Below are 9007 nucleotides of genomic sequence, written 5' to 3'. Positions count from 1 at the left end.
ATTATATGAAGATGGTGCTTTATTATATGAAGATGGTGCTTTTTTATGTGATGATGCTTTTTTATGTGAAGGTGCTTTTTTTATGTGAAGATGGTGCTTTATTATATGATGGTGCTTTTTTATATGATGGTGCTTTTTAATGTGAAGGTGGTCACTCGGAACACCTCTTATTTTTGAATACCGAGTTAACCATTTATGTATTATCTCGAATTATTGAAATTAAAACAAAAAATTGATGCGATCAAAATCCATTTTATACACTATTGCTAGTTCCTCTTTTTTCTAGCACAATTAGTATATAAGCTATCGAGGAGATCTAGCTGTGTACGACTTTACCCAAACCGAACTTACATCTATTAAGTGACAACTATATAATGACGGAATATTACAAGAATTAAAGCCTAGTAACGTTATCTTGAAAAGCAGAAAATTGAATTTACTAATTATTTGTGTTTAAGCGAAGGTTATGCCCCAGCAATATGATTAAAATAAGATCTTTGATCCGCTCTTAATTGGGAGTTGATTTTAATCAACTCTCCTATGCAGTTGAAACAGTGTTTGGACCTCAGCACAAATCATCGCTGCTGACAAGACTTAGTTCTTGAACATAATTGATAAATTCGATGTAATGTATGCTACAGCATTGTTTTTCAAGGAAACTTATTTATAAATACCTTGAAAATAGTCAGATTTTAAATGGTACGAACAATTTCGATATTTTTTGTAGTCGTATGTATTCCTACGCCAGAGTTCAATATAGTATCGTTCAACTCGACGCTCGGCTGTCTCCGTAAATCTCCGACAAGTAGAGAGTCTCCCTTGCTTGTCGGAGATTTACGGTGTCAGCCGAGCGTTTGGTTGAACGAGACTATGGAGTTCAATATTGCTTGGATCCATACAATTTTCGAGAAATATTTCTATTACTGATACATAGTTTGATTGAATTAATTTTATCTTTAAATATTATTTAAGATGATTCATATTGGGGTTTCTCGAAATTCTTGTCGAAAAAGTCCAAAAATTCATATTATAAAAATGTGCGTAATTCAAATACAAATTAGAAACTACATGTACTTGTCATGCAAAATAACATATCATTGATTTTAAAATAAATAAACATCGACAAAATCAACTCCCGTCAGTTTTTCAGTACTTTGATTTTGTTATTGTCATCGCCCAGTCGGTCTTCGTCATTGATGACCGTTCATCTTTAACCTAAGTGGTGAGTTTGGAGGAAGAGCTCACATTCTGAGTGTTTCAGAACAAAACATCATAAAAAAAACAAATAAAGGAACGGATTGAGGATCTGATTTTAAACAGACTGATGCCCTAGCTATAGGTGATAGGATTTGACTTGAATAAGTGGTAAAGGCAAAAGTAAAATGTCAAGAAATACTGACAAAATATTGTATTATTCAATTAATCATATTTGTCAATTCAGTTGAGATGAAGTCGTACAGTTCATCTCGTCACATAAATACTTATTATGCTAAAAAAGAGAAACTAGCAATTGTGTATTAAATGGATTTTAACTGTATCAATTTTGTTCTAGTTTCAAAATTTCGAGATAATAATTGTTTAACTCAGTCTTCAAAAATAAAGTTCTGAGTGACCATCTTCACATTAAAAAGCACCATCACATAAAAAAGCACCATCTTCATATAATAAAGCACCATCTTCATATAACAAAGCACCATCATCACATACAAAAGCACCATCTTCATATAATAAGGCACCACCTTCATATAATAAAGCACCATCTTCATATAATAAAGCACCATCTTCACATAAAAAAGCACCATCTTCATATAATAAAGCACCACCTTCATATAATAAGGCACCATCTTCATATAATAAAGCACCATCTTCATATAATAAAGCACCATCTTCACATGAAATAACCACAGCATAATATAATAAAGCACCATCTACATATAAAATAGCCACATAAGGCAGCTATGGCGTTCCATAACAGGGGGTATATTTGTTGAATGTTGAAGAAATCAAACAACGCCTGTTCGGGTTCTGGGCATCTCCAATATTTATTAAGATAGATGGTAAACAAATGAATAGCCCTACAATGAATAACAACAAGATAAATATACGGCATAAAAATATTACAATAGGAGCAAGTTGCGCTAAAGGGGAACAACTCTTTACATTAATCCATTACACATCATGTATTAATTCAGGTATCTAAAAATAGGTTTACAATGATATTCATCTGTAATGTTTATAAACAGATAAAGACATCACTATATTATTCTAAATCATAAAACACAGTTAAACATACCATTCTATGGGAATGCGCTCTTGTACAGTATTACAACTCTATGGTATGTACAGTGTACTATCTGGTATGGCAACTACAAATTATTGTAAAGTTTACATTAATAAACTTGTACTTATGTTCACAATATAAAGGGATAAAAACAGTGAACATATTCATGTTATTCTTAAATATCTATTAAAAAGTTGATATCTCACAAAATCATTCACTCTTACTGTGCATGAGCTATTGTTTTAATTTGGCAAAATTATAGAATTCACTGTTAATGAAATGTATAACTATTAATCAAATTATTAGAATTAGTAATGTTAACTAACCAAGAGGTAGAGTTTGTTACGTTTCAAAAGTCAGCTTTCAGATTACGAAAACACCTCCACTCTCTTTGATGTGACAAAGAAATATCACAAACCAGCTCCAAGAATTTGGAGGGAAATATCAACAACCAATAAAATCAAAGAAGACAAAACTAAAAACCAATTGAATACCTAGATACATTATATATTTGGCCAGAACCTTAATTACAACCCTAAGGCAATTTATACCATGGTCAAGATAGCTGCCTGTTCTATCCAATTGACCATGACCAGAATTTTAAGTTTATTAAAGATTTTATTATATACTTTTAATAGTATTAAGTTTTAAGTTTATTTGTACAATAATTAAAACATAATTATATTAATTTAATTATCAAATAAATTAATTACTTTTATTTATAGATTTATTAATTTCATAATTAATAAATCTGTAACTCCTACAATTGCTCTACAATAAGTATGCCAAAGGTACTAATTTTAATGGTTATGATACATACAGCGCAACCCCCGAGAGAGAGAGAGAGAGAGAGAGAGAGAGAGAGAGAGAGAGAGAGAGAGAGAGAGAGAGAGAGAGAGAGAGAGAGAGAGTTCCTGTTTGTTGGTGTGTAATTTCCCACTTTCAAATTTGATGGTCTGACTATATGCAATATCTACATAATTTTTTTAACTGTTTATTTCATATTTTCATTTTATTCCTTTTTATTTAGTTCAAAATGTCCTATTGTTTATTTCCTCCCTACTCATATACTTACCTGCATGCCTACTGTACATGCATGCACAATTAGCTTAAAAATGGATCGATATGACAGTAAAGTATGGCTCTTGCTAATATATATAGATAAAATCTCTATATTAAAAAAAATAAAAACAAATCATATGTCAATGAGGCAGGTATCGCAGTGTACATACTGAAATAGTCAGTACACTCATTACAGATGTTTGATCCACCTCTAAATTTATCGCGGGAAATATAGCGCGAGTGCACTGTGACATCATCCATGACTTTGTTCGTCTTTGTTTACGTTTCTCGACTCAATATACGGAGGTATGGAAGCATGTGACAAATCTTTTGAGTCTCGCCAAAGCATATGCGGTACTCATAACGTGTCTTCAAATTTTAAGTCACCGTAAATTACGAGTTAAAAGTCGGCCATTTTTGGCATAGCACCACGGGTGAAAACATTAGAGAGCATTATGGGACGTAGACAAAAAAATTTGTTTGATGAACTGTAGGTTTAGCTCGTTCTTTTCCCCGCGCACACTGGTTCTTAGAGCTCGCTTCGCTCGCTATTACTTATATTTATATAATTTACATTTTCAAGTGTCTTTGCCTGTGATAACACTACGTATCGATTTTGTACTATAAAACCCATAACATCAAATTGGGGCGCCAGCGGGGTTTGCTTGTTTATATTTAATCATATTTAATCGTACAATGGCTTAAAATTATATAAATAATATGTTTTACGGTGCTACCGTTCTGGCGAGCACAGGAATTATACACATACCTTGCATCATTGTCAACTTTTAGTTTCATTTAGGTATCAACGAACGTCAAAGAATTTTTGAGAGTATATTGCTCTACAATAAGTTTTTTTATAAGTATGCGAAAGGTACTAATTTTAATGGTTATGATACATACAGCGCAACCTCCTTCCGAGAGAGAGAGAGAGAGAGAGAGAGAGAGAGAGAGAGAGAGAGACCGGTACCTGTTTGTAGGTGTGTAATTTCCCACTTTTAAATTTAATGGTCTGACTATGTGCTATATCTGCATACTTTTTTTAACTGTTTATTTTTTTTATTTTATTCCTTTTTATTTATTTCAAAATGCCCTATTGTTTATTTCCTCCCTACTCATGCATGCACAATTAGCTTAAAAATGGATCGATATGACAGTAAAGTATGGCTCTTGCTAACATATATACATAAAATCTCTATATTAAGAAAAAATAAAAACAAATCATACGTCAATGAGGCAGATATCGCAGTCTATACTGAAATAGCTAGTACACGCATTACAGATGTTTGATCCACCTCTAAATTTATCGTGGGAAATATAGCGCGAGTGCAATGTGACGTCATCCATGACTTTGTTCGTCTTTGTTTACGTTTCTCGACTCAATATACGGAGGTATGGAAGCATGTGACAAATCTTTTGAGTCTCGCCAAAGCATATGCGGTACTCATAACGTGTCTTCAAATTTTAAGTCACCGTAAATTACGAGTTAAAAGTCGGCCATTTTTGGCATAGCACCACGGGTGAAAACATTAGAGAGCAATATGGGACGTAGACAAAAAATTTTGTTTGATGAACTGTAGGTTTAGCTCGTTCTTTTCCCCGCGCACACTGGTTCTTAGAGCTCGCTTCGCTCGCTATTACTTATATTTATATAATTTACATTTTCAAGTGTCTTTGCCTGTGATAACACTACGTATCGATTTTGTACTATAAAACCCATAACATCAAATTGGGGCGCCAGCGGGGTTTGCTTGTTTATATTTAATCATATTTAATCGTACAATGGCTTAAAATTATATAAATAATATGTTTTACGGTGCTACCGTTCTGGCGAGCACAGGAATTATACACATACCTTGCATCATTGTCAACTTTTAGTTTCATTTAGGTATCAACGAACGTCAAAGAATTTTTGAGAGTATATTGCTCTACAATAAGTTTTTTTATAAGTATGCGAAAGGTACTAATTTTAATGGTTATGATACATACAGCGCAACCTCCTTCAGAGAGAGAGAGAGAGAGAGAGAGAGAGAGAGAGAGAGAGAGAGAGAGAGAGAGAGAGAGAGAGAGAGAGAGAGACCGGTGTGTAATTTCCCACTTTTAAATTTAATGGTCTGACTATGTGCTATATCTGCATAATTTTTTTTAACTGTTTATTTTTTTTATTTTATTCCTTTTTATTTATTTCAAAATGCCCTATTGTTTATTTCCTCCCTACTCATGCATGCACAATTAGCTTAAAAATGGATCGATATGACAGTAAAGTATGGCTCTTGCTAACATATATACATAAAATCTCTATATTAAGAAAAAATAAAAACAAATCATACGTCAATGAGGCAGATATCGCAGTCTATACTGAAATAGCTAGTACACGCATTACAGATGTTTGATCCACCTCTAAATTTATCGTGGGAAATATAGCGCGAGTGCAATGTGACGTCATCCATGACTTTGTTCGTCTTTGTTTACGTTTCTCAACTCATTACGGAGGTATGGAAGCATGTATCAAATCTTTTGAGTCTCGCCAAAGCATATGCGGTACTCAAAACGTGTCTTCAAACTTTAAGTCACTGTAAATTACGAGTTAAAAGTCGGCCATTTTTGGCAAAGCACCACGGGTGAAAACATTAGAGAGCATTATGGGACGTAGACAAAAAATTTTGTTTGATGAACTGTAGGTTTAGCTCGTTCTTTTTCCCGCGCACACTGGTTCTAAGAGCTCGCTTCGCTCGCCGGCGCTGCGCGCCGGCGAGCTGCGCTCGCTATAAGTAATAAGGAATCATTCTTTGAATATTATGAGGTGATAATTTCGGACGGGGCTTAAACAAATCTATCATAAAGCCCTTCGGGCTTTATTTGATTTGATCACGCCCCGACCGAAATACTCAAAGAATGATTCCTTAATTATTCCTTATATAAATTTATATCGTACGATTAAATATTTAAATATAAATATTAAGCAAACCCCGCTCATTTGTATAGTACAAAATCGATACGTAGTGTTATCACAGGCAAAGACACTGCATGCGCGGATCCAGAAAATTTTTCCAGGGGGGGTCCGAAGGATAATTGTGTTTGCCAGGGGGGGTCCGAGGCATATTTTCGCGATAATTTTACTATGTAAATTTAATAAATTTTCATTTTCCAGGGGGGGTCGGGACCCCTCCGACCCCCCTCTAGATCCGCGCATGCACTGGATATTGTAAATATATAGAAATGACGGGAATTCTACGGCGTATAATAAAAAACATTGTACACACAATATTACTTATTAGGTTTGTTACTGACTGTTTACAGAAATTTGTGGTGTCGGTAAAGTCCATAGAAGGCGAGGCAGAGCTTCTATGGATTTTACCGACACCACAAATTTCTGTAAACAGTCAGTTACAAATCTATAATAAGTGTTTTGTTTTGTCGAGGACCTGCAGTTTGATATGTAAACAAACAAAATATAATATACAACAATTAAATTCATAGCTTAATTCTATTATTTTTTACCTTAGCCTAATCGTCAGTCGTTTGTGCAAACATGGATGCTATTGTAGAATCATAATATTACGTCATGGGCAAAGGGGGGTCACTCTAAATATTTTGGGGCTTAAAAATTAAAGGCATGGTTGAACGTTTAGGTAAAAAATCTGCTCAAATAAAGTTACGTCCGCCATGTTGCCGTTTAAATTTTGACGCTTGCCGTGTAAAGAAATATATTTACATCCATTAAATTCCTCTAAATGCAACAAGTAGTTGCAAAGGTTAAAATGATGAGTTTTATTATGACGTCACAAACGTTGAACGCTGTAAACTGCAACGTCACAAGCGAAAATCAAAGTTCACGCTTGTGGCTGTTGCTGTGGCTCTTCCATTAATATTAACTTACCCTTAGGATAAGATAGGAATTTTAAGATATGAATCACATTTGCAGACAAGGCAAGAAGTTAAAAAATGTAAATATAAGCATTAAATCATGATTTTTTGAAGGCACTCTCATAACTGCAGCGGCGTGTGCATACAAATTTTCATAACGCGCGTTACTCAATTTGTATGCACACACCGCTGCAGTTATGAGAGTGTATACTTCAAAAAATCATGAGTCAATGCTATATTATGTAACGGTCAGACCGGTTCGAATACCGGCGCCAGATAGCTCAGTTGGTAGAGCACCTGACTAGAGATTCAGGGGGGCCGGGTTCGAAACCCGGTCTGGTCCGTCATTATTTCTCCCATCCCGTTACATTTGGTGCCGTGACCAACCCCTGGAACTGACAGGTTAACTCCTGCCAGGGGAAGAGTCTGGGGTGATCTTCGAGGGCGAAGATCATTTAAGGGGGGAGGAATGTGACGGTCAGACCGGTTCGAATACCGGCGCCAGATAGCTCAGTTGGTAGAGCACCTGACTAGAGATTCAGGGGGCCCGGGTTCGAATCCCGGTCTGGTCCGTCATTATTTCTCCCATCCCGTTACAATTATAAGGCAACCACGTGACGCGATCCAATGACGTCGCGACATTCTAGTCCGAGGCAAAACAAGAACAATTGTTCTTTAGGTAGCTCGCATGTTTACCTGCTTGTGAGAAAACCCACCTTGAAAATTTGTCCCCGTGATCCATAGGTTTCAGAGTTTTATTTCTAAAATTTAATTGAGATTCGTCTGCGCGGTAATAATGTTATCGTTTTTCAAATACATGCAGTGTCATTGATAAATTGAAGCAACGCCATTTCAATGAAAATAAGTAGTAGAATGCACATCTTAGTCGAGAAACGCATTACAAAAGTAACGTTATGCTCCAAAGTTTTAAACGATTCAGACGAAATTAATTATACTCAACACAATAACAGAGGAGATAATTATGAATCAATTCATAAAAAATAATCAGTATGTGTTCTCGGGCAACTTTAAAGATTTAAAAGATTTCTCAATACCTTATATTTATGGAGGGTAATCGTGTTCAAAAATCCAGACATGTAAACTTGCAAATCCGAATATGCAATCGTGTTGATGTATGAGCCCGAGTATGAATATGTGTAATTCTGATCAAAAACTCGGGCATAAACACTTAGTTCCTTCGCATGATGCACATTTTGCAACTTTCTTGTTTACATTAGTTGATTAAACCTTCAACTTCGCACACCTTCAATTCGTAGTTTCTGCATTTGTTATTCCAGGCTTGGCAATAGCACATCTGACATGATACAAATTGACAAATGTAAAGTCTACAAGTTTGTCAAATGACCTTATATGGCAACTGCCTTGCTGCGGGAATAGGCATGCCGTAATCGCCGGAATGCACGAAAAATAAATATAATAATCAGCTAAACTGTTGCAATAAGCTTTTAATGAACGACACCTTTTCTATCGAAAATACTGGTATTATTTTTATAAAAAAAAATTTGAGGTATGATTGAAACTGGACCAAACAGGTATGGTACGCCAAATTCACAAAAATGAGCTAAACATAGTTAACTTTAGTTTACGGATCCTAAACTATAGTTAACGATTCGTTAACTATAGTTTACATCTGTGAAACTATATTTCACGAATGTAAACTATAGTTTACGAATGATAATCATAGTTTATCTATCTGTAAAAAACGTAAACAATAGATTTTGCTGATGAATATAGATTCACATTTGTTTATTATAATTTACAATCGTAAACTACAGT

The 9007-nt window shown here is 34.8% G+C and overlaps 1 long non-coding RNA gene and 1 other non-coding gene across 2 annotated transcripts; one reads left to right on the top strand and one right to left on the bottom strand.

The window, feature by feature from the left end:
• Positions 1 to 2023: 2023 nt before the first annotated feature.
• Positions 2024 to 2896, bottom strand: LOC136276490 (uncharacterized). Its single transcript, XR_010714961.1, has 3 exons — positions 2608 to 2896; positions 2294 to 2366; positions 2024 to 2075 (listed from the first exon to the last, which is right to left on the bottom strand). It is a non-coding gene; the product is annotated as an uncharacterized lncRNA (long non-coding RNA).
• A 4813-nt stretch (positions 2897 to 7709) lies between these two features.
• Positions 7710 to 7784, top strand: Trnas-aga (transfer RNA serine (anticodon AGA)). The gene has a single exon. It is a non-coding gene; the product is annotated as a tRNA-Ser (tRNA).
• Positions 7785 to 9007: the final 1223 nt, after the last annotated feature.

The sequence above is a fragment of the Magallana gigas genome, chromosome 6 (assembly GCF_963853765.1).
Source record: "Magallana gigas chromosome 6, xbMagGiga1.1, whole genome shotgun sequence".
Lineage (NCBI taxonomy): Eukaryota > Metazoa > Mollusca > Bivalvia > Ostreida > Ostreidae > Magallana > Magallana gigas.
This window is presented reverse-complemented; position numbering and strand designations above follow the sequence as displayed.